The following is a 27,107-nucleotide window of genomic DNA, read 5'->3' as shown; positions in this document are numbered from 1 at the left end:
AGTTATTTGGTCGTTGTTGGATTTCTTCGGTTGTAATATTCCCTCCATTTCTTTTAGTTATGCTGTCTTTATGACTACATATTATTTAAATTTGTTTTTGTCCTGGAATGTTTGACTTTACATTGATGGTGAACTAAACCTTGGCTGGGTATAGTAGTCTGGCCTTGAATCCATGGTCTCTTACTTTCTGTAGCAATCTATCCAAAAACTCCTGGCTTTCATTGTTTCTATAGACATGTCAGATGAATTCTAAAAGGTTTATATTTATAATTTACTTGAGAGTTACATTTGTAGCTCTTAATATTCTTTCTTTATATTCTATGTATTTTGTTTGATTATTATAATGTGAGGGGTTTTTTTGATTCATTCTATTCAGTATTCTGTATGCTTCTTGAACTATTATAAGAATATCCTTTTTTGAAGTTCATTGAATATATTTTTGGGCCTTTGAACTGCAATTTATCTTCTTCTTCTACCCCTATTATTTTTATGTTAGGTCTCTTTATTATGTCCCTGATTTCCTGGATGATTTGTGATGAGATATTTTTAGATATGCTGTTTTCGTTGAACAGTGTGTTTATTTTCTCTATAGTGTCTTCAGCATCTGATAGTTTCTTCTATCTTTTGTATTCTGTTGGTTATGCTTGTTTTCTCTGTAATCTCTGTTTGTTTACCTAGATTTTCCATATCCAGGTGGCCCTTGTTTCTTGTTTTCTTCATTACCTTCATTTTAGTTTTCAAGTCTTGAACTGTTTCCATTATCTGTTTGATTGTTTTTTCTTGGTTTCCTAGGGTATCTTTTCGGAATCATTTCTTCAACCTTTTTGTTATTCTTCTCATCCATTTCTTTAACGAAGTTTTTCACATCCTGTTTAAGGGACTCTATCATTTTCATAATGTCTATTTTTTCTATTTCTTCTGCATAAGTGTGTTCCCGTCTTCCTGTTGTACGTTTATTGGATTCTGGTGTAATCATGCTTTTCAGGGTGGTGGAGGAAATTGTCTTCTCATTTCTTCCTTCCATTCCTTCTAATGGATCTTCTGGTACAGAATCAAAGCCACTTGCTGTCCAGGGACATCTCAGAAAAATGGACTAGCTTGCTGTTTCCAAACTGAGTGAAACAAAGAAAATCCTGCCCGGTTGCACTCACCACACCATCCCAGAGGCTCAGCCCTCAAACAGTCTGAGCAAGGGTATCTTATGGCCTCACAGAAGGGAATGTGTTCCTGGGAGCAAGCTGGGATGGAATCAGATAAGAGAGGAAGTAACTGGGGAGAGAAGCTCCTGCAGAATGACCACAAAATTTAGGGCGTTTGGGGGTGTCTGTGCTCCATTAATAGCATCGGCCAACCATTCAGGAACACACTCAACTTGCTGATGGATCTACTCTTCAGAATCAGGACCACCTTCTGTTCAGGGAACTCACAGATAAGAGGACTAGCTTGCTGCTTGAAGATCAGTGAAACAAACAAAATTCCTTCCTGGCTGCCCTCACCTCCTGACTTTATTTATTTTCCTATCTAAATAACAAGGCATATGAAAGAATATACAATAATGTGACTTGCTTGTTTTGGCAAGGGTCATTCATTACATAAATTCAGACTTGTTCTCTATTGTCATTTGATGGGAACATATTAGTACACACTAGTGAGCCTTGAATTGACAACTAAAAGGCAGAGAAGCATTTCTATGTTGAAGTATACTCAATACAAAACATAAAATTATGGATAGGGCAGAACGGGATGCAGAGAAATGTAACCTTAACTCTTGAGCACATAACTGTGAAAGAAGATTATAAGAAAATGCTTTACAGTAAGTATCAGGATCACTAAAATTTGTACCCAAATTTTTCATTTGGTGTACATGCACTACACAAAAAGAACACTGCATATGCCAGACCGAGATCTCATGTAAGGGAAAAACAATTTTTTAATTTATTTATTACTTTAAAACAATCTATTTTATATACTAGTCCCAGTTCTTACTTCCTCTGTTTCGTACACTCCCCCCAACTTATACCCTCCCAAACTCCCATCCACTGCTCAGAGATGGAAAGTCTTCTCATGGAAAGTCAGCAAAGTCTGATACATCACTTTGATGCAGGATCAAGTCCCTCTCCCCTTATCTAGTGTGAGCATGATAGCCATCCCTCCAAAGTAAATGGGGTTGAAAAAACGAATTCAAGAAATAGGATTACATACCAGTCTTACTGCCAGTGGACCCACAGTCTGCCCAAACCATATACATGTCAGTCACATTCAGACAACCTAGTTTTGTTCAATGTGGTATTCTCAGATGTCATCCCCGAGTCTGGAAGCTCCCACTAGCTCAGGTAAGCTGTCTCTGTGGGTTACCCCACCAATGTCTTGACTCCATTGCCTGTATACTCTCTTCTGCCTCTCTTCAACTGGACCTCAGTAGCTTCACTCACTGTTTAGCTATGGATCTTAGCATCTTTTTCCATCAGTGGTTGAATAAAACTTCTATGATGATATTAGAGTGGTCAAGAATGTGATTACAGATGCAGGCCAGTTCAAAACCCTCTCCACTAGTACTAGAATTTTTATCTGGGACTGTTTTTATGGATTACTGAGAATTTTTCTGGCAGCAGTTTTGTCTCTAAGCTTAGTATTGCTTTCTATATCAAGATATTTTCAGGGCAGATGCACGTGCCGGGGGAGACCAGTGGGCAGACGCATGCTGCGGGCGGAGACCAGCGGGCAGATGCGGCAGAGACAGCTATGCAGACGCGGCAGGAGACTGGCACGCAGACACGGTGGAGACTTGCAGGCAGAAGCGGCAGTGACAGGTGCGCAGATGCGGCGGAGACCGGCAGAGGTGGGATAGTCTAAGCATGAAACAGTGAAGCCCACACTGAGAGCAGATCGCCCCACTACTATTAAATCAAGTAGGTTTCTTGGGGCCTAACCTGCAGATTGGGAGGCCTTGTATTGGCAAGATCCACTGGCCTGCCCTGAAGACACTCCTGGGTGGGGAGAGTGTTCTTGGCCCACGGTGGGCCACAGGAAATGTAGCAGGGGCATTCCAAGACCCCCTTGACCCCTCTGCTGGTACCCTCTGCTGGGGCTGCTCTTCCTCTGCTGTGCCCTCTCTCCCCCTGGCCCAGCTTGTGCCCAGGGGACGACATCACTCTCCCTCCCTTACGCAGGGCCATGGGATTACCCAGTTTAGCTTATTTGGGCTCTGGGTCAGGAGCTCAGGACAAAGGGCAGTGGGAGATTCTCTGTTTTGGTGGCTGGCACACAGAGTGGTAGGCCTTTTGTTGGTGAGATCCCTGGCAAACGGGGAGCCTGGCCCTGTTCCTGAAGACCCTTCTGAGTGGTGAGAAGGATCTTTGCCCGTGGTGGGAGACAGGAAACGGAGCAAGGGCATTTGGTAAGTGAGGCCACTGGCCCAGCAGGGAACCTGATCCTGCTTTAAAAGACCCATTAGATAGCATTGATAGGAGGAGATGGGCAGGCACCAAAGCAAGAATTCACCCAACAATCTGAAAACAACATGAAAACACCAGAACCCAATGATCTTATATCAGAAGGACTTGAACACCCTAAAAGAGAAGTAGTGGAAAAATTGACTTTGTGAAAGCAATAGAGTCCCTTAAACTACATGTAAAAAATGCCCTTAGAGAAATGGATGAGAAATATAACAAAAGGTTTGAAGAAATGGGTAAATACGTGAATGATACCCTGGGAAACCAAGAAAAAACGATCAAACAAGTAATGGAAACAGTTCAAGAATTGAAAACTGAAATGGAAGCAAGGAAGAAAACACAAACTGAGGACCAGGTCGGTATGGAAAATCTAGGTCAACCAGCAGAGACTGGTGGGAATGCAAACTTGTGGAACCACTTTGGAAAGCAGTGTGGCGGTTTCTCAGGAAAGTCGGGTTCAACCTACCTTTTGACCCAGCAATACCACTATTGGGAATATACCCAAGAGATGCCCAAATATACAACAAAAGTATATGCTCAACTATGTTCATAGCAGCATTGTTTGTAATTGCCAGAACCTGGAAACAACCTAGATGTCCTTCAATGGAAGAATGGATGAAGAAAGTATGGAATATATACATATTAGAGTACTACTCAGCAGTAAAAAACAATGACTTCTTGAATTTTGCATACAAATGGACAGAAATTGAAAACACTATCCTGAGTGAGGTAAGCCAGACCCAAAAAGAGGAACATGGGATGTACTCTCTCATATTTGGTTTCTAGCCATCAATAAAGGACATTGAGAATATAATTCGTGACTCTAGAGAAGCTAAATAAGAAGGTGAACCCAAAGAAAAACATATAAGCATCCCCCTGAATATTAACCTTCATCAGGCGATGAAAGAAGACAGAGACAGAGACCAACATTGGAGCACTGGACTGAAGTCTCACGATCCAAAGGGGGAGCAGAAGGAGAGTGAGCACGAGCAAGGAACTCAGGACCGCGAGGGGTGCACTCACACACTGAGGCAATGGGGATGATCTATTGGGAACTCACCAAGGCCAGCTGGCCGGGGACTGAAAAAGCATGGGACAAAACCGGTCTCACTGAACATAATGGACAATGAGGACTACTGAGAACTGAAGAACAATGGCAATGGGTTCTTGATCCTATTGCACGTAATGGCTTTGTGGGAGCCCAGATAGTTTGGATGCTCACCTTAATAGACTTGGATGGAGGTTGGTGGTCCTTGGACCTCCCACAGGGCAGAGAAACCTGCTTGCTCTTTGGGCTGAGGAGGAAGGAAGACTTGATTGGGGGAGGGGGAGGGAATGGGAGGTGGTGGCAGGGAAGAGGCAGAAATCTTTAATAATTAAATTAATTAATTAATAATAAAAATCAGCAAAAAAGAAAAAAAAATATCAAGCATAATCAATAGAATACAAGAGATGAAGAAAGAATCTCAGATTCTGAGGACACCATAGAGAAAGTAAATGCACTGATCAAAGTAAACAGCAAAGTCAACAAATTCTCATCACAAAACATTCAGGAATTATGGGACACAATAAAAAGACCAAACCTAAGAATAATACGTATAGAAGAAGGAGAAGAGTCACAACTCAAAGGCACAGAACATATTTTTAACAAAATTCTGGAAGAAAACTTTCCCAACCTAAAGAAAGATATTCCTTTGAATATTCAAGAAGCATCCAAAACACCAAACAGACTGGATCAAAGAAAAACATCCCCTCACCATATAGTATTCAAAACAAAAATATAGTGATTAAATAAAGAATATTAAGAGCTGCAAAGGAAAAAGGGCAAGTAACTCTTAAAGGTAATCCGATCAGACTTACACTGACTTCTCTATGGAAACCATGAAAGCCAGAAGGTCCTGGATAGAGGAACTGCAGAAACTAAGAGACCAGGGATGCCAACCCAAACTACTAGACCCAGCCAAGCTACCATTCACTATCAATGGAGAAAAAAAGACATTCCAGGTAAGAACAAATTTAAACAATACATAGCCACAAATCCAGCCCTGCAGAAAGTAATAGAAGAAAAATCATAACCCAAGGAATCCAACATTGCTAACACTGCCTACAATAACTCAGGCATCTAGCAACCATTCAACAGCACAACTCAAAGAAAGGAGACACAGAAACTCTACTACCACAAACAATAAGAATAACTGGAGCAAACAACCACTGGTCATTAATATCACTTAATATGAATGGTCTCAATTCACCTATAAAAAGGCACAGACTTAGATGTTGAAGACAAAAAAAGGATCCAACATTCTGCTGTTTGCAAGAAATACATCTCAACCACAAAGACAGGAACCTACTTAGAGTAAAGGGTTGGGAAAATCTTTTTCAAGCAAATGGTTCTAAAAAAAAGCAGGTGTGGCCATACTAATTTCTAACAAAACAGACTTCAAACTAAAATCAATCAGAAGAGATCGAGATGGACATGTTATAATCATAACAGGAACAATTCATCAGGGTGAAGTCTCAACTCTGAATATCTATGCTCCTAATTTAAAAGCACCCATGGGTCTAAAAGAAATATTAATAAAAATTAAGGCAGACATCAAACCACACACACTAGTAGTAGGAGACTTCAACAAACCTCTCTCACCAAGGGACAGGTCAATCAGACAGAAACCTAATAGAGAATTAAGGGAATTGTTGGAGGTAAAGGCTTAACAGACATCTATAGAACACTCCACCCAAATAGGAAAGAATATACCTTCTTCTCTGCAGCTCATGGAACCTTCTCGAAAATTGACCACATACTCGGAAACAATGGAAACCTCCACAGATACAAAAAAAATCAGTGTCCACCTGTGTCTTATCAGATCACCATGGATTAAAGTTAGAAGGCAACAACAATGCTACCCCAAGAAAGACAACAAACTCATGGAAACTGAACAGTAATCTACTGAACCACACAAGGTCAAGGAAGAAATTAAGAAAGAAATTAAAGTCTTCCTTGAATTTAATGAAAATAAAGAGACAACATACTCAAACCTATGGGACACGATGAAAGCAGTGCTAAGAGGAAAGTTCATAGCACTAAGTGCCCACTTAAAGAAAACGGAGAAAGCATACATTGGGGACTTAACAGCACACCAGAAAGCTCTAGAAAAAAAAAGAAACAGACTCGCTCAGGAGGAGTAGAAGACTGGAAATGATCAAACTGAGGGTTGAAATCAACAAAATAGAAACACAAAAAACAGTCCAAAGAATCAATGAAACAAAAAGTTTGTTCTTGGAGAAAATCAACAAGATTGACAAACCCCTATCCAAACTAATTAAACGACAGAGAGAGAACACGCAAATAAATAATATCAGAAATGAAAGGGGGACATAACCACAGACACAGAGGAAATTCAGAGAATCATTAGATCTTACTACAAAAGCCTATATGCCACAAAACTGGAAAATGCAAAGAAATGGACATTTTTTTAGATAAGTACCACATACCAAAGCTAAACCAAGAACAGGTAAAAGATCTAGTACACCTGTTAGTCGTGAAGAATTAGAAATTGTTATAAAAAGTAGTCTTTCCTAAAAAAGTCCAGGAGCAGATAACTTCAATGCTGAATTCTACTTGAACTTCCAAGAAGAGCAAATACCTATACTCCTTAACGTATTTCACAATATAGAAACAGAAGAGTCATTGCCTAATTCCTTTTATGAATCTACAGTTACTCTGATACCAAAACCACAAAAGACCCAACCAAGAAAGAGAATTACAGGCCTATCTCATTCATGAACATTGACGCAAAAATTCTCAATAAAATACTGGCAAACCAAATCCAAGAACACATTAGAAAAATTATCCATTATTATCAAGTAGGCTTCATCCCAGAGATGCAGGGCTGGTTCAACATACGCAAATCTATCAATGTAATCCACCATATAAATAAACTGAAAGAAAAAAACAATATGATCATTTCATTAGATGCTGAAAAAGCATTCGACAAAATTCAACACCCCTTTATGATAAAGGTCTGGGAGAGATTAGGGATACAAGGTTCATACCTAAATATAATAAAAGCTATTTAAATCAAGCCAACAGCTAACATTAAATTAAATGGAGAAAAACTCAAAGCCATCCACTAAGATCAGGAACAGGACAAGTATGTCCACTCTCTCCATATCTCTTCAATATAGTGCTAGAAGTTCTAGCAATAGCAATAAGACAACATAAGGGGATCAAGGTGATTTGTATTGGAAAGGAAGAAGTTAAGCATTCATTATTTGCTGATGATATGATAGTATACATAAACGACCCCAAAAATTCTACCAAAGAACTCCTACAGCTGATAAATACCTTTAGTAATGTTGCAGGATACAATATCAACTCAAAAAAATCAGTTGCCTTCCTATACACTAAGTATAAAGAAACAGAGAAGGAAATCAGTGAAGCATCACCATTCACGATAGCCACAAATAGCATAAAATATCTTGGGGTAACTCTGACCAAGGAAGTGAAAGATCTATTTGACAAGAACTTTAAGTCTTTGAAAAAAATTGAAGAGGACACCAGAAAATGGAAGGATCTCCCTTGCTCTTGGATTGGGAGAATCAACATAGTAAAAATGACAATTTTACCCAAAGCAATCTTTAGATTCAATGCAATCCCCATCAAAATCCCATCAAAATTCTTCACAGATCTCGAGAAGACAATAATCAACTTCATATGGAAAAGCAAAAAACCCAGGATAGCCAAAACAATCTTATACAATAAAGGACTGTCTGAAGGCATTACCCTCTCTGACTTTAAACTCTATTATAGAGCTATAGTATTGAAAAAAGATAGGTACTGGCATAAAAACAGAGAAGTTGACCAACGAAATCGAATAGAAGACCCTGACTTTACCCCATAAAAATATAAACACCTGATTTTGAAAAGGAGCTAAAAGTATACAATGGAAAAAAGAGAGCATCTTCAACAAATTGTGCTGGCAAAACTGGATGTCAATCTGTAGAAGAATGAAAATAGATCCATGTCTATCAACATGCACCAAACTTAAGTCCAAATGGATTAAAGACCTCATTAACAGTCGGAACACACTGAACCTGATAGAAGAGAAAGTGGGAAGTACTCTACAACACACGGGCACAAGAGACCACTTCCTACGTACAACGACAGCAGCACAGACATTAAGGGCATCATTGATTAAATGGGACCTCCTGAGATTGAGAAGCTTCTGTAAAGCAAAGGATACTGTCACTAGACAAAAAGGGAACCCACTGACTGTGAGAAAATCTTCACCAACCCTGCAACTGACAAAGGTCTGATCTCCAAAATATATAAAGAACTCAAGAAACTAGACCGTAAAAGGCTAATCAACCCAATCATAAAATGGGGCACTGAGCTGAGCAGAGAATTCCCAACAGAAGAATTTCAAATGGCCAAAAAACACTTAAGGTCATGCTCAACTTCCTTAGCGATCAGGGAAATGAAAATCAAGACACCTTTAAGATACCATCTTACACCTGTCAGATTGGCTAAAATCAAAAGCACCAATTATATCCTTTGCTGGAAGGAAGTGGAGAAAGGGGTACACTCATCCATTGGTGGTGGGAATGCAAACTTGTGCAACCACTTTGGAAAGCAGTGTGGTGGTTCCACAGGAAATTCGGGATCAACCTACCTCTGGACCCAGCAATACCACTCTTGGGAATATACCCAAGAGATGTCTTATCATACAACAAAATATATGCTCAACTATGTGCATAGCAGCATTGTTTATAATAACCAGAACCTGGAAACAACCTTGATGCCCTTCAATGGAAGAATGGATGAAGAAATATGGAATATATACATATTAGAGTCCTACCCAGCAGTAAAAAACAATGACTTCTTGAATTTTGCATGCAAATGGACAGATATAGAAAACAGTATCCTGAGTGAGTTAAGCCAGCCCCAAAAAGAGGAACATGGGATGTACTCACTCACATTTGGTTTCTAACCATAAATAAAGGACATTGAGCATAGAATTTGTGATCCTCGAGAAGCTAAATAAGAAGGTAAACACAATGAAAAACATATAGGCATCCTCCTGAATAGTAACCTTCATCACACGATCAAAGGAGACAGATACAAAGACCCACAGTGGAGCATCAGACTGAAATCTTAAGGTCCAAATCAGGAGCAGAAGGAGAGAGAGCACGAGCAAGGAACTCAGGCCGTGAGGGGTGCACTGAGATAATGGGGATGTTCTATTGGGAACTCACCTAGGCCAGCTGGCCTGGGTCAGAAAAAGCATAGGATAAAACCAGACTCAGTTAACCTAGCAGACAATGAGGACAACTGAGAACTCAAGAACAATGGCAATGGGTTTTTGATCCTACTGCACATACTGGCTTTGTGGGAGCCTAGGCAGTTTGGATACTCCTCCTACTAGATGGGATGGAGGTGGATGGTTTTTGGACTTCCCACAGGGCAGGGAACCCTGATTGCTATTAGGGCTGAGGAGGGATGGGTACTTGATTGGGCGAGGGAAATGGTAGGTGGTGGTGGGGTGGAGGCAGAAATCTTTAACAAACATATAAATAAATAAATAAATAAATAAATAAATAAATAAATAAATAAATAAATAAATAAGAGATATTTTCTTCATTTTTCTCCATCTCTGTCCTTCTTGAATCTCAACCAGCCCATTCTTTCATTTCTCCTTGCCTTCCCCTTCTTCCATCTCCATCCTCTTCCTCCCACCTTTCTTCCTCCAATGTTCCCAATTTTTTCGGGTGCTCTTTTCTGTTTCTACTTCCCAGGGCTATCCATGCATGCATCACTTAAGATCCTCTATATTACCTTCTTGTTGACAGATGAGTTTATCCTGCTTATTCCCAGAGTGACTTACTTCTAAAGAGCACACAGAGACTTATATTAATTATGAACTATTTGGCCTATTAGCTCACACTTATTATTGGCTAGCTGTTACATTTAATATTAACCCTTAATTCTTATCTATGTTTAGAAACATGGCTTATTACCTTTTCTCAATAAGTCATTCTCATTATTTTTTTCTGCCTATAGCTGATAAGTCACTCTGCCATCCCCTTCCCATATTTTACTTAGTGTAGTAGCCTCAACTATATTACCTGCCTAGTTACAGGAAAGTCTGTACCTTTCCAGTGACTAATCTTTATAGTCTACAAGAATGTTATCCCACAGTAGTTCCCATTTTTTCTTTAAAACAAAGAGCTCTGTTTTATTTCATTTGTTTAGCTTTAGTATATATATTGGAGGTAGAATTTGCAGTCTATAGGTGTGAATGGCCTTAGCCAATAAGAAGGCATATCATGTTAGTCACAAGGAAGTTGAATTTTCATATTTAATGTGTTCCCTTATCTGGAGTTTGGCAGAGATTGGAGAGTTTGAGAGCTTGGCCAAACTTTCTGAAATTAAAAGAAAAGCATCCTTTTTGTCTCGAAGTATAGAAGACCAAATTATGAATAGATGGGTTTTGAAATTTCAGTCCTATATATACACTCTATGCATCAGCCTTGAGCCCTCGTCATGCTAACAGCTGATAGTCCTGCACATATTGGTCATCTAAAAATTTTCTAGCAGAATATTTAGAATCATTTGCTTAGACCTAGAATGACTCTGTATCAAATAATTTGTTTCTATGGCTTCTGCTGAATCATGTATATAGTGAGGGAACTCCCAAGTTAGTTTACCTGTGTGCCTCTTATAGTTTGAGGGATTGCCCTGACCTTGTGGAAAAGCGTCTTGATACAGTGTAACTTAGTAGACCAGAATTCCAGGGTAAGGCTCCATATTGCAAAAGTGGCCAGGTTTGAACTCAGTTATCTTGAAGTGTTGGGACATTTTGTTTACTACTGTGGAATAATGCTCTTATATCCTGTATATATTTGTTATTTGTGTTGGTTCAATAAAATGTTCATTGGCCAGAATCCAGGCAGGTAGTATAGGCAGGGTAAACAGACTAGGAGAATCCTGGGAAGAGGAAAATATTCATTCTGCAATCGCCATCCAGATGTATTGGGTACAAGATATGAATGCTGCACTGAGTAAGCTACCAAACCACAAGGCTAATCTTAGATAAGACCTATGGGTTAATTTAAGTAATAAGAGCTAGCTAGGCATATGTGTGAGCTACTGGACAAACAAGGTTGTAATTAATGTAGTTTCTGTGTGAAGACTTGGGTCTCCGTGACCAAGTAATGAAAGGGCTATCTGTATCTACAATTTGCTCTTCTTTCTGTATGTATTTCACGATTTCTTTCCATATACCTTTCACCATCTCTCTATCATCTCTATACTCCATCATTTATTTTTCTATACTATCATCTTTTCCTGTATTATCTCTAGTTCATCTCATTGTCTATCATCTCTCTATAATCTCTTTGTCATCTCTTTATCATCTCTATGATCACTCTGTCATCTCATTATCATACCATTTTCTATCATCTCTCTATTGTCTCTATGTCTATCCTCCAGCATTTATTTTTCTCGTCTCTCTTCCATCCCTTTCTCTATCCCATGTATCATCTCTTCTATTTCTCTATCATGGCTCAATCATCACTTCTTCTATCATCACTTTTTCCTCCATGTCTTTGTCTATCATCACTTCCTCTTTCATCTCTTTCTCATCATCTCTTCCTCTATCATTGCATTTACTATCGTATCTTACTATGATAACATTTTCTTTATCATCTCTTTCTGTATTGTCTATTTTCTATCATCAGTTTCTCTAATACCTCTGTCATCACTTACTCTATCATCTTTTTCTCGATCATCTATTATTCATTTCTCAATTACCTCTATCTGCCATCATTTCATTCTCCAGTCTATCTTCTCCTATTCTACCATCTCTCTATCTTCTCTTACTCTATTATTTCTCTGCCATCTCTTTCTCTGTCTTCTATTTCTCTACTATGTCTTTCTCTATCATTTCTTCCTCTATCATATTTCCTCCATTATGATTTCCTCTAACACTTCTCTATCATCTGATTCTCTCTCATCTTTTCTTCTATCATCTCTTCCACTATCATCCCATACTCCACCATCGCATTTTCTAGCATCTCTTCTCTAGCATCTCTTTCTCTATCATATCTTCTTTTATCAACCTTTGCTCTATCATCTCTTGCTCTTTAATCTCTATGTCATCTCTTTCTCTATGACCTCTTCATTATCATCTGTCTTTATCACTTATGTATCATCTCATTCTCTAAGATCTCTATCACATATATCTTTAGCATCTTTTCCTATTTCTCTTGATCTCATTAATGGTAGGCAGAAAATTGCATTGATAAAAATGTATCTCTTGGTATGGTATTATTTTATTTAATTTATTTATTGAAAATTTCTACTTCCCTTCTTCAAATTTCACTCACACTCTGCCATCCCCCTCTCTGTCCTTCTCGAGTCCTCAGAGATAACAGAGTGCCCTACCCAGTGGGAAGTCCGAGGCCCTCCCCACTCCATCCATGTCTAGGAAGGTCTGAATCCAAACAGACTAGGCACGCAAAAATCAGTACATGCAGAAGAATCAAAATCCAGTACCATTATCATTGGCTTCTCAGTCAGTTTTCAGTGTCAGGCACATTCAGAGAATCTTGTTTGATCACATACTCATTCAGTATCAGTCCAGCTGGACTTGCTGAGCTTCTATTATATATGTCCCATAGTCTCTGTGTGTGAAAGCAATTCTTGAGGTCCTAACTCACTTACTCATGTTCTCTCTCCTTATGATCTTCATCTGAACATTGGGAACTAAGTCCAGTGCTCCAATGTGTGTCAGTGTCTCTATCTCCATACATTGCTAGATGAAGGTTCTAAGGTGATATGCAAGATATTTATCAGTAGGGCTATGGAATAAGGCCAGTTCAGGGACACCCTCATCTGCTGCAAGATGAAAGAGCTAGGGACATCTTCCAGGGCACCTGGGACCCCCTCTAGAGCCAAGTCTTTTGCCAAACCTAAAATGGTTTCCTTCCTTGTGATATCTTCTTTTCTGCTCCGATATCCATCCTTCCTCAATCTCATTCATCCCTATTCAAATCCTTCCATTCTCCCTTCTCTCTCCCCACTGCCACCCCCATGATCCCAACTTTCACCTGGCAATCTTGTCTACATCCAGTATCTAGGAGGATAAATATATGTTTTTCTTTGGGTTCTCCTTCTTGTTTTCTTCTGTAGCATCATGAATTATAGGCCCAATGTCCGTTGCTTATGGTTTGAATCCACTTCTGATGGAGTTCATAACTTATTCATCTTTTTGTATCTAGGTTATCTCAGTAAAATGTTTTCTATTTCCATTCTTTGAATGCAAAATTCAAGATGTCATTGTTTTATTGCACTGAGTGCATCTCTAAAGTGAATATATGCCGCACCTTCTTTATCCATTCTTCTATTGAGGGGCACCTAGGTTGTTTCCAGGTTCTGGCTTTAACAAATAGTGCTGGTATGAAAATAGTTGAACAAATGCTTTTGTAGTATGATTGGGTATCTCTGGATATATTCAGCAAAATTGAAATTACTGGATTCCAAGGTTGGTTGACTCCTCTATTATAATGTATCATACATCTCTACTTCTGATCAAGGTATCTATAAGCTGCTTCCATTTTGAGGCTGTTGTCATCATTTGTTGCACATATGTTCAAAGATTGTTTAATATTGTAATATGAAGTAATAGTCTTTACGTTATATATTAAAGCAGTAAGTATTATAGGTTAATATTCACACATGTTTTCCAAACTCATATTTACACTAATCAGGTTCTTATGATACATAGAGACTGTATTCTGTACAGATAGGTAATCATCAAACACTTAAAGGAACTGCAGAAACTGGGATTTAAATAATTAGGGTTTTGTTGATGTGAGACACAATGGCTCTTTGCAGCACTGATCTATTCCTGAAAGAATGTTGAGCATCAAAGACACTGTACTTGGAGTTTGTACTATTCTTTGTAAAACTGGGCTTTGGTGAAGGAATTGCACTTGTTTGACTGATAAAATGCATGGTGTCTGGACTGGACAAGCAAGATACAAGAAAAATGACTGTCAAACCTTGCCAAAATAGGGTAAGATTGTTTTCAAAATCTTCCTGCCTCTATAAAAGAGCTGTCAGTTACTCTAGGCCTTAGCCAAAGTGGTTTGCTTCAACATTGCAAATGAGACACTGGGTGATTTCCCAGTTAGACATATGTCTTTGTAATCTACTGTACATTTTGGAAACATCTTTAATGCATTTATTGGCTACTCAAGTAATATTCTATCTCAATTCTCAGGCCTTGATGGAGGTTGAAGACTTGATAGTTGTAGATAACTTCCTCTTATGGTCTAGCCAACCCATTTCTAATACAAGACTAAGACTCCTAGGAATAAAATAATCATTGAAATTTTGAGCATATATTTCTTGCTCAATATTGCCTATACTGGATACTCCCTGGGCTCCCGGCAGGGGCTCTACACCCCGCAAACTGCCTCTCTCTTCTTGTCCCATCCAGCTTGCATCCAGAACCCTTCTCCCTTCTGCCTCATTGGGCACATAACACCATCCAGCTCAGTCTGTCTGGTGCTGGGGGCAAATCCTCAGGGTAAGTAGGCAGGCAAGACTTCCTTTGTTTCACTGGCCTGCCTGCCCCAAACAAGTAGGCGCTTTGTTTACGAACTACCCAACCTGCACGGAGATCTGATCTCGGCACCAAAGAGACAGCAGTGGGGTGAGTTTGTGACCGGCAGCGGAAGCAGCCCTGGACAGGGAACTCTGAAGTTCCTCATCCCCCACCCTATACTCCCTGGGGTCCCTGCAGGGGCTCTACACCCCGAATACTGCCTCTCTCTTCTTGTCCCACCCAACTTGCAACCAGAACCCTTCTTCCTTCTGCCCCCTTTCCTCTTTGGGCACATAACACCATCCAGCTCAGTCTGTCTGGCACTGGGGGCAAATCTTCAGGGCAAGTAGGCAGACGAGACTTCCTTTGTTTCACTGGCCTGCCTACAACTAGCAAGGTAGGGGCTTTGTTTACGAACTACCCAACCTGCACGGAGATTTGATCTTGGCACCAGGAGAGCCATCAGTGGGAGTGGGAGAACTAATCTCAGTACCAGGAAAGCCATTTTTGAGCACGGAGATCTGATATTGGTACCAGGAGAGACATCACTGGAGCACCAGGAAAGCTATCACTGCAGAGTGCCATCAATGGGAAGGTACATAAGTAGGCAAGGAGACCTGATCCGGTAAAAGAAGACCCATAGGGGAGCATTCGGAGAAAGAGATGGGCAGGCGCCAATGCAAGAATTCACCCAACAATCTGAAAAACTATATGAAACCACCAGAACCCAGCGACCTCACAACAGGAGGACATGAACACCTTAATCATGATGAAGAAGTAGATAAAATTGACTTTATGAAAGTGATTGACACCCTTAAACAGCATGTAAAAAATGCCCTTATAGAAATGGATGAGAAGTATAACAGAAAGTTTGAAGAATTGAGTAAATCAGTGAATGACACCCTAGGAAACCAAGGAAAAACAATCAAACAGATAATGGAAACAGTTCAAGACTTAAAAACTGAAGTGGAGGCAAAGAAGAAAACACAAACAGAAGGCCAGCTGGACAGGGAAAATCTAAGTAAACGAATAGAGACTACAGAAGTAAGCATAACCAATAGAATACAAGAGATAGAAGAAAGAATCTCAGATTATGAAGATACCATAGAGAAAATAAACACGCTGATCAAAGAAAACAGCAAGGCCAACAAATTCTCATCACAAAACATTCAGGAAATATGGGACACAATAAAAATACCAAACCTAAGAATAATAGGAATAGAAGAAGTAGAAGAAGCACAGCTCAACGGTCCAGAAAATATATTTAATAAAATTATAGAAGAAAACTTTCCAAACCTAAAGAAAGATATACCTATGAAGGTTCAAGAAGCATACAGAACACCGAATAGGCTGGATCAAAAACAAACATCCTCTCACCATATAATAATCAAAACACAAAGCAAACAGAATAAAGAAAGAATACTAAGAGCAGAAAAGGAAAAAGACCAAGTTACTTATAAAGGTAAACCTATCAGACTTACACCTGACTTCTCTATGGAAACCATGAAAGCCAGAAGGTCCTGGGTAGATGTACTGCAGAAACTAAGAGACCATGGATGCAAGCCCAGACTACTATACCCAGCCAAGCTTTCATTCACTATAAATGGAGAAAACAAAATTTTCCAGGATAAAAACAGATTTAAACAATACGTAGCCACAAATCCAGCCTTACAGAAAGTAATAGAAGGAAAATCACTAACCAAGGAGTCCAACAATGACCACAATATCTCAGACAACTAGAGACCCTTTACCAGCACAACTCAAAGAAGGGAAACACACAAAATCTACTACTAAAAAAGTGACCGGAGTTAACAACCACTGGTCATTAATATCACTTAATGTCAATGGACTCAACACACCTATAAAAAGGCACAGACTAAGAGATTGGATATGAAAACAGGATCCAACATTCTGCTGTTTACAAGAAACACACCTCAACCACAAAGACAGGCACCTACTCAGAGTAAAGGGTTGGGATAAGGCTTATCAAGTAAATGTACCTGAGAAACAAGCAGGTGTGGCCATACCAAATTCTAACAAAGTTGACTTCAAACTTAAATCAATCAGAAGAGATGGAGAGGGACATTTTGTACTCATAACAGGAACAATTCATCAGGATAAATTCTCAATCCTGAATATCTATGCCCCTAATATAAAAGCACCCATGTACGTAAAAGAAACATTGTTAAAACTCAAGGCAGCCATCAAACCGCACACATTAATAGTAGGAGACTTTAATACTCCGCTCTCACCAATGGACAGGTCAAATAGACAGAAACCTAACAGAGAAATAAGAGAATTAATGGAGGTAATGAAACAAATGGAATTAACAGACATCTATAGAACATTCCACCCAAATAGGAAAGAATATACCTTCTTCTCTGCAGCTCATGGAACCTTCTCAAAAATCGACGACGTACTCGGGAATAAAGCAAACATCGACAGTTACAAAAAACATATCTGTAACCACCTGTATCTTATCAGATCACCATGGATTAAAGGTATAATTCAGCAAAAATGTTACCCCCAGAAAGCCTACAAACTCATGGAAACTGAATAGTCAACTACTGAACCATACCTGGATTAAGGAAGAAATAAGGAAGAAATTAAAGTCTTCCTTGAAGACAATGAAAATAAAGAAACAACACACTCAAACCTATGGGACACTATGAAAGCAGTCCTGAGAGGAAAGTTCATAGCACTAACTGCCCACTTAGAGAAAACAGAGAAAGCACACATTGGAGACTTAACAGCCCACCTGAAAGATCTAGAAAAAAAAGAAGCAGATGCACCTAGAAGGGGTAGAAGACTGGAAATAATCAAACTGGGGGCTGAAATGAACAAAATAGAAGCACAGAAAACAATTGAAAGAATCAATGAATCATAAAGGTGGTTCCTGGAGAAAATCAACAAGATTGATAAACCCCTATCCAAACTAATCAAACGGCAGAGAGAGAATTTGCAAAGTAATAAGATAAGAAATGAAAAGGGGGACATAACCACAGACACAGAGGAAATTCAGAGAATCATTAGATCTTACTACAACAGACTGTATGCCACAAAACTGGAAAATGTAAAAGAAATGGACACTTTTTAAGATAAATACCATATACCAAAGTTAAACCAGAACAAGGTGAACAACTTAAATAGACCTGTTAGTCGTGAAGAATTAGAAGCTGTTATCAAAAACCTACCTTCCAAAAAAAGTCCAGGACCAGATGGATTCAATGCAGAATTCTACCAGAACTTCCAAGAAGACCTAATACCTATACTCCTTAATGTATTTCACAATATAGAAACAGAAGAGTCATTGCCTAATTCCTTTTATGAAGCTACGGTAACTCTGATACCAAAACCACACAAAGACCCAACCAAGAAAGAGAATTACAGGCCAATCTCACTCATGAACATTGACACAAAAATCCTCAACAAAATTCTGGCAAACCGAATCCAAGAACACATTAGAAAAATTATCCATTATGATCAAGTATGCTTCATCACACAGATGAAGGGCTGGTTTAACATATGCAAATCTATCAATGTAATCCATCATATAAATAAACTGACAGAAAAAAACCATATGATCGTTTCATTAGATGCTGAAAATGCATTTGACAAAATTCAACATCATTTATGATAAAAGTCTTGGAGAGATTATGGATACAAGGGTCATACATAAATTTAACTAAAGCTATATACAGCAAGCTGACAGCTATTATCAAATTAAATGGAGAGAAACTTAAAGCCATCCCACTAAAATCAGGAACACGCCAAGGCTGTCTACTCTCTCCATACCTCTTCAATATAGTTCTCGAAGTTTTAGCAATAGCAATAAGACAACATAAGGGGATAAAGGAGATTCAAATTGGAAAGGAAGAAGTTAAACTTGCATTATTTGCAGATGATATGATAGTGTACATGAGCGACCCCAAAAACTCCACCAAAGAACTCCTACAGCTGATAAACGCCTTTAGAAATGTGGCAGGATACAAGATCAACTCCAAAAAATCAGTCGCCCTCTTATACACAAAGGATATGGAAGCAGAGAGGGAAATAAGAGAATCATCACCTTTCACGATAGCCACAAAAAGCATAAAATATCTTGGGGCACTCTAACCAAGGAAGTGAAAGATCTATTTTGCAAGAACTTTAAGGCATTGAAGAAAGAAATTGAAGAGGATACCAGAAAATCGAAGGATCTTCCTTGCTCTTGGATTGGGAGGATCAACATAGTAAAAATGGCAATTCTACCAAGCGCAATTTATAGATTCAATGCAATCCCCATTAAAATCCCATCAAAATTCTTCACAGATCTTAAAGGACAATAATCAACTTTATATGGAGAAACAAAAAACCCAGGATAGCCAAAACAACCTTATACAATAAAGGAACTTCTGGAGGCATTACCATCCCTGCCTTCAAACTCTATTACAGAGCTACACTAATGAAAACAGCGTGGTACTTGCATAAAAACAGAGAAGTCAACCAATGGAAATATATATAAGACCTGGATTTTAACCCACAAACAGAGGAACAACTGATTTTCGATAAAGGAGCTAAAAGTATACAATGGAAGAAAGAAAGCATCTTCAACAAATGGTGCTGGCACAATTGGATGTCAACCTGTAGAAGAATGAAAATAGACTCATATCTATCATCATACACAAAACTCAAGTCCAAGTGGACCAAAGAACTCAATATCAATCTGAACACACTGAACCTGATATAAGAGAAATTGGGAAGTACCCTACAACATATGGGCACAGGAGATTGCTTCCAATGTATAACCCCAGCAGCACAGACATTAAGGGCAACATTGAATAAATGGGACCTCCTGAAACTGAGAAGCTTCTGTAAAGCAAAGGACACTGTCATTAAGACAAAAAGGCAGCCTACTGACTGGAAGAAGATCTTCACCAACCCCGCAACAGACAAAGGTCTGATCTCCAAAATATATAAAGAACACAAGAAACTAGACTATAAAAGGATAATTAACCCAATTAAAAAATGGGTCACTGAACTGAACAGAGATTTCTCAACAGAAGAAGGTCAAATGGCCAAAAGATACTTAAGGTCATGCTCAACCTCCTTAGCGATCAGAGAAATGCAAATCAAAACAACTTTGAGATATCATCTTACACCTGTCAGAATGGCTAAAATCAAAAACACCAAGGATAACCTTTGCTGGAGAGGTTGTGGAGAAAGGGGTAACCTCATCCATTGCTGGTGGGACTGCAAACTTGTGCAACCACTTTGGAAATCAGTGTGGCGGTTTCTCAGAAAAATTGGGATCAACCTACCCCTGGACCCAGCAATAGCACTCTTGGGAATATACCCAAGAGATGCCCTAGCATATGACAAAAGCATTTGTCCTACTATGTTCATAGCAGCATTATTTGTAATAGCCAGAACCTGGAAGCAACCTAGATGCCCTTCAATAGAAGAATGGATGAAGAAAGTGTGGAATATATATACATTAGTGTACTACTCTGTGGTAAAAAACAATGACTTCTCGAATTTTGCATGCAAATGGATGGAAATAGAAAATACGATCCTGAGTGAGGTAACCCAGACCCAAAAAGAAGATCATGGGATGTACTAACTCATAATTGGTTTCTAGCCATGGATAGGGGCCACTGAGTCTATAATTTGTGATCCTAAAGAAGCTAAACAAGAGAGTAAACCCAAGGAAAAACATATAGATATCCTCCCAGCTATGGGAGATAGACAAGATTGATGGGCAAAATATTGGAATCTTGGGGGTGGGGTGGGATAGGGGTGAGGAGTAATGGGGAGAGAAAAGTGTGAAGGAGAGGATGAGGGGAACTGGGGGAATCGGGGTGACTGGGGATAAAGCAAGCTGGGATAGGGGAGCAGGGAAACTCATACCTTAGTTAAGGGAGCCACCTAAGGGTTGGCAAGAGACTTGAACTTGGAAGGGCTACCAGATGCCCAGGGCAATTACCCCAGTTAGTTTATTGGGGCACCTGAGGATAGGGAACCTGAAATGAACCTATCCTATAATCATACTGATGAATATCTTGCATATCGCCATAGAACCTTCATCTAGCGATGGATGGAGATAGATACAGAGACCCACACTGGAGCAGCGGACTGAGCTCCCAAGGTTATAATGGGGAGCGAAGGAGAGAGAACATGAACAAGGAAGTCAGGACCATGAGGGGTGCACCCAACCACTGAGACAGTGGGGCCGATCTATTGGGAGCTCACCAAGGCCAGCTGGACTGCTACTGAAAAAACATGGGATAAAACCGGACTCTCTGAATGTGGCAAAAATGAGGGCTGACGAGAGGCCAAGGAGAATGGTACGGGAACTTTCATCTGGCGATGGATCGAGAGAGAGACAGATACCCAATTTGGAGCAACGGTCTGAGCTCTTAAGGTCCAAATGAGGAGCAGAAGGAGGGGGAACATGAGCAAGGAAATCAGGACCACGAGGCGTGCACCCACTCACTGTGACAGTGGAACTGATCTATTGGGAGGTCTCCAAGGCCAGCTGGACTGGGACTGAATAAGCATGGGTCGAAACTTGACTCTCTGAACATGGCGGACAATGAAGGGTGATGAGAAGCCAAGGACAATGGCACTAGGTTTTGATCCTAATACATGAACTGGCTTTGTGGGAGCTTAGCCTGTTTGGATGCTCACCTTCCTGGACCTAGATAGAAGTGGGAGGACCTTGGTCTTCCTGTATGGCAGGGAATTTGGACTGCTCTTCAGTATCAAGAGGGAGGGGGAATGGTTGGGGCGAGGAGAAGAGGAGTGGGTATAGGGGGAGTGGAGCGGGGGGAGGGGGCAATATGTGGGAGGAGGGGGAGGGAAATGGGAAACGGGGAGCAGTTGGAAATTTTAATTAAAACAGAATAAAAAAAATGAAAAAAAAAAAAAAAGAAGACACGGATTTTAAGCCACAAACCTATGGACAACTGATTTTTGATAAACGAGCTAAAAGTATACAATGGAAGAAAGAAAGCATCTTCAACAAATGGTGCTGGCACAATTGGATGTCAACTTGTAGAAGAATGAAAATAGACCCATATCTATCACCATGCACAAAACTAGAGTCCAAATGGAACAAAGACCTCAATATCAATCTGAACACACCGAAACTGATAGAAGAGAAAATGGGAAGTACCCTAACATATGGGCACAGGAGATCGCTTCCTATGTATAACCCCAGCAGCACAGACATTAAGGGCAACATTGAATAAATGGGACCTCCTGAAACTGAGAAACTTCTGTAAAGCAAAGGACACTGTCATTAAGACAAAAAGGGAGCCTACTGACTGGGAGAAGATCTTCACCAACCCCGCTACAGACAAAGGTCTGATCTCCAAAATATATAAAGAACTCAAGAAACTAGACTTTAAAAGGATAATTAACTCAATTAAAAAATGGGGCACTGAACTGAACAGAGATTTCTCAACAGAAGAAGGTCAAATGGCCAAAAGATACTTAAGGTCATGCTCAACCTCCTAGCGATCAGAGAAATGCAAATCAAAACAACTTTGAGATATCATCTTACACCTGTCAGAATGGCTAAAATCAAAAACACCAAGGATAACCTTTGCTGGAGAGGTTGTGGAGAAAGGGGTACCCTCATCCATTGCTGGTGGGACTGCAAACTTGTGCAACCCCTTTGGAAATCAGTGTGGCGGTTTCTCAGAAAAATTGGGATCAACCTACCCCTGGACCCAGCAATAGCAATCTGGGGAATATACCCAAGAGATGCCCTAGCATATGACAAAAGCATTTGTCCAACTATGTTCATAGAAGCATTATTTGTAATAGCCAGAACCTGGAAACAACCTAGATGCCCTTCAATGGAAGAATGGATGAAGAAAGTGTGGAATATATACACATTAGAGTACTACTCTGCGGTAAAAAACAATGACTTCTCGAATTATGCATGCAAATGGATGGAAATAGAAAATATGATCCTGAGTGAGGTAACCCAGACCCAAAAAGTAGATCATGGGATGTACTCACTCATAATTGGTTTCTAGCCATGGATAGGGGCCACTGAGTCTATAATTTGTGATCCTAAAGAAGCTAAACAAGAGGGTAAACCCAAGGAAAAACATATAGATATCCTCCCAGCTATGGGAGATAGACAAGATTGATGGGCAAAATATTGGAATCTTGGGGGTGGGGTGGGATGGGGATGAGGGTGATGGGGAGAAAAAAGTGTGAAGGAGAGGATGAGGGGAACTGCGGGAAACTGGTGACTGGGGATAAAGCATGCTGGGATAGGGGAGCAGGGAAACTCATACCTTAGTTAAGGGAGCCACCTAAGGGTTGGCAAGAGACTTGAACTTGGAAGGGCTACCAGATGCCCAGGGCAATGACCCCAGTTAGTTTATTGGGGCACCTGAGGATAGGGAACCTGAAATGAACCTATCCTATAATCATACTGATGAATATCTTGCATATCGCCATAGAACCTTCATCTAGTGATGGATGGAGATAGAGACAGAGACCCACACTGCAGCACCGGACCGAGCTCCCAAGGTTATAATGGGGAGCGAAGGAGAGAGAACATGAACAAGGAAGTCAGGACCATGAGGGGTGCACCCAACCACTGAGACAGTGGGGCCGATCTATTGGGAGCTCACCAAGGCCAGCTGGACTGCTACTGAAAAAACATGGGATAAAACCGGACTCTCTGAATGTGGCTGAAATGAGAGCTGACGAGAGGCTAAGGAGAATGGCACGAGAACACTCATCTGGCGATGTATCGAGAGAGAGACAGATACCCAATTTGGAGCAACGGTCTGAGCTCTTAAGGTCCAAATGAGGAGCAGAAGGAGGGAGAACATGAGCAAGGAAATCAGGACCACGTGGCGTGCACCCACCCACTGTGACAGTGGAACTGATCTATTGGGAGGTCTCCAAGGCCAGCTGGACTGGGACTGAATAAGCATGGGTTGAAACTGGACTCTCTGAACCTGGTGGACAATGAAGGCTGATGAGAAGCCAAGGACAATGGCACTATGTTTTGATCCTAATACATGAACTGGCTTTGTGGGAGCTTAGCCTGTTTGGATGCTCACCTTCCTGGACCTAGATAGAAGTGGGAGGACCTTGGTCTTCCTGTAGGGCAGGGAATTTGGACTGCTCTTCAGTATCGAGAGGGAGGGGGAATTGACTGCGGTAAGACAAGAGGAGTGGGGATGGGGGAGGATAGCCGTGGGAGGGGGCAATATGTGGGAGGAGGGGGAGGGAAATGGGAAACGGGGGACAGTAGGAAATTTTAATTAAAAAAGAATTAAAAAATGAGAAAAAATTGCCTATACTGGCTATAAATCTAACTTTTATACTTGATATTTGTTCTTATTATATGTAGTCCTGTATTGGTTTTGAACATTCTTATTAGGTAAAAGGGGAGGTGATGTTGAAACTCCTTTGGCCAATGGCCTTTGAGAGGCTGGACCTTCTGTGGTGTGATTTTGTGGTTCCAGAAACTCTTAGGAGAGCCATTCTGCCTCTTGTGCAAAGCAACAGACTCTCGTCAACCTGGGGAGCTACTGGGAGAAAAAGATTCCAAGAGTGTGGTAAACTTCCATGATTTTTTTCTTACTGAAGAGTTGCTGACAGGAGGAGTTTCTGTGGGTAACTCTCCAAGTTATCTCCCTTACTTATGAGCTAATAATGGTAGTAAGACTGGCAATTCTGTCTTAGGAAAGTATCTTTTAGGTCATATTCTTACTTGGGACAGCTGGCAAATGAAGCTATCATGAGTTTGATGCTCTTCCAGCCCTCCTGTTTCTTTTGAAGTTGATGGCAACATATGTGGCCTTATGCCTAAGCCAAGAACTTTTTCCCGTTGAAGTGGCCATCGAGGACAGGTGCTCTAGGCCTTAGCTCTTATTGGGGGGGTATTAGCAATTGAAACAGCCATCAGATATGTTTTCCTGGCCTCATCAAACACTGAGTTCTTATTGGAGGACTGGATGGAGGATGGGGAAGGGAGAAGTTGACAGGAGTGGAAGGACAGCGGATTAACTTGGTATGTAACATGAGATTGTCCTAAAAAGAAAAAAAAAGAAAGAAAAAAACCACTGCCAGAAGAGGCCCAGACATTTATTGGGGAGGTACTGGCAGCTGAATCTGAAATCAAGGATGTGCATTATTCCCTATCACTTTACTTATAGGCTACTGACAGTTGAAGCTGCCATGGAGGATGTGCTTTCCAGGCAATATCTTATATTGCCTAGGCCCACTTGCTTCTGGATGGACTAAGGTAACACCCACAGTGGTATAACTGTTCTGTATCAATTAGCAGTAATAGCCCCATAGACATTCACTTATTCCATTCAGATAGCCACGGTTCCATCTTTCCATATGACACAAGGTTAATAGCTAGTTTAAAGGTAAAGCAAACTGTGATGAGCAGCAAGTGACAGAAACCCACTGGAAACACTAGGAGCCAAAAGTGGTGATTCTTTGCTGGGGCATGGTGCATCCTGGCATATGAGGAGAAGGAAGGTGTCATATGCAAGCAAGGACTCAGAAGCCCCTAATTCTCATCTCTGCCCTTCCTTCTTTATTGCCTGCATGATGGCTTACATGCCTCATCACTTCCTCTTAGATCAGCTTTCAATAAATGACAGATATCACTTGTCATATTAACTGCTGCTTATCTAATATTTAAGAAAGCATTATCTGTGTTTACTTATATTCATCAGGCACTTCAACCTCAAGTCCTGATTGATTATTTCTCCTTGCTGTGCTTTGTTGATCTTTTGATTGCTATCATGATTCTGAAATATTTCCTTTCTCAAATTTCTCCTCCAGAATTCCCACAATGTGTTCTTTCTCAAGACAAACAAATGACATTATTATTATTATTACTATTATTACTATTGTTATTGATGTTACTTTTATTATTGTTGTTGTTTTTCTGTTGTGATTTTATCCTGAAAACTTATCCACAGGGATCCACTGGGGTTCTCAATTGTACAAAGAGAGATTTCTTCAAATGATTACTTCAACTCCATGCTTCTAATCATTTTATTATTTGTCTGATTGTGTTCATTGCAGCCAAATTACTGTTTTCCAACTGAGGCCTTAGTCTAAGACACTGTATGTGACCTGTCCCTATTCCATAGCATATTCCCACACTTTATGTTCAGACTGGGACATGCTTATACAATCCATTCTCTCTTTGTTGAACAACCTCTGGCTGGTATTATTTCATGTCCTTGTTCCAAGTTCTGTTTGTACTTCCAATGGGTCCTTTTAAATATCCAGGCTGTTTCTTCACAAGTGATGGTATCTTTGATCATCAGGATGAGCTGCAGTTGCTTCATTTCAAAGTTGTTTCTTCTGCATCAAGATGCTGACACTTTGCAAATAGCCATTTTCTTAGACTTCCAGTCAGCGGCAGAATCCATTAACGATTCTTACCTGAGCCAATTAAGGCATATACGGTGGCTGCCAGGTGGTAGGGTTCCAATTTCATGATTCCTTTGCGTTGATGAGTTGGAATGCCACCCCAAAGACCCAGTTTTCTCCTCCACTGTTTTTTTTAATCAAAGCAGTTGGTATTCAGAAACATTTTCTTCCAAAGATTTAAAATGGCAGCTATTATTGTTTTCTGCGATGTTAAATTGTCCCTGGTTGGCAACCAACAAGCCTTCATGCCATCTCATGTTTTCCTTTTGACATTTGTGTTGTTTGAGAACTTAGTTACTCCCTGGATGCATGAGATATTTTAGGCTTCTGCCTTCTGCTTCCCTCTGCCTATCAATCCACCATTTCTCCATGCAGTGCTGTTATCTTCTTCTTCGGGGAATGATATCAGAAGTTAAACCCCAGCACTTGGAATGATGAATACTGAATGAGTCTGATGTTTGCATCTGTGGCCTTTCAGAGAACTAACATCAGGAAAAGCCTTTTATATAAACACACGTACACTCACTACTGTATACACGTGAACACCTATAGGTCAGCACATGAGTTTTCTCACTTGTTCTCCCTGATCTACTTCGTGCTTAGAGTTCCTATTGCATCTCCTTTC

This window comes from Chionomys nivalis, unplaced genomic scaffold (assembly GCF_950005125.1).
Source record: "Chionomys nivalis unplaced genomic scaffold, mChiNiv1.1 scaffold_28, whole genome shotgun sequence".
NCBI classification, from domain to species: domain Eukaryota; kingdom Metazoa; phylum Chordata; class Mammalia; order Rodentia; family Cricetidae; genus Chionomys; species Chionomys nivalis.
Note: the sequence above shows the minus strand (reverse complement) of the source record.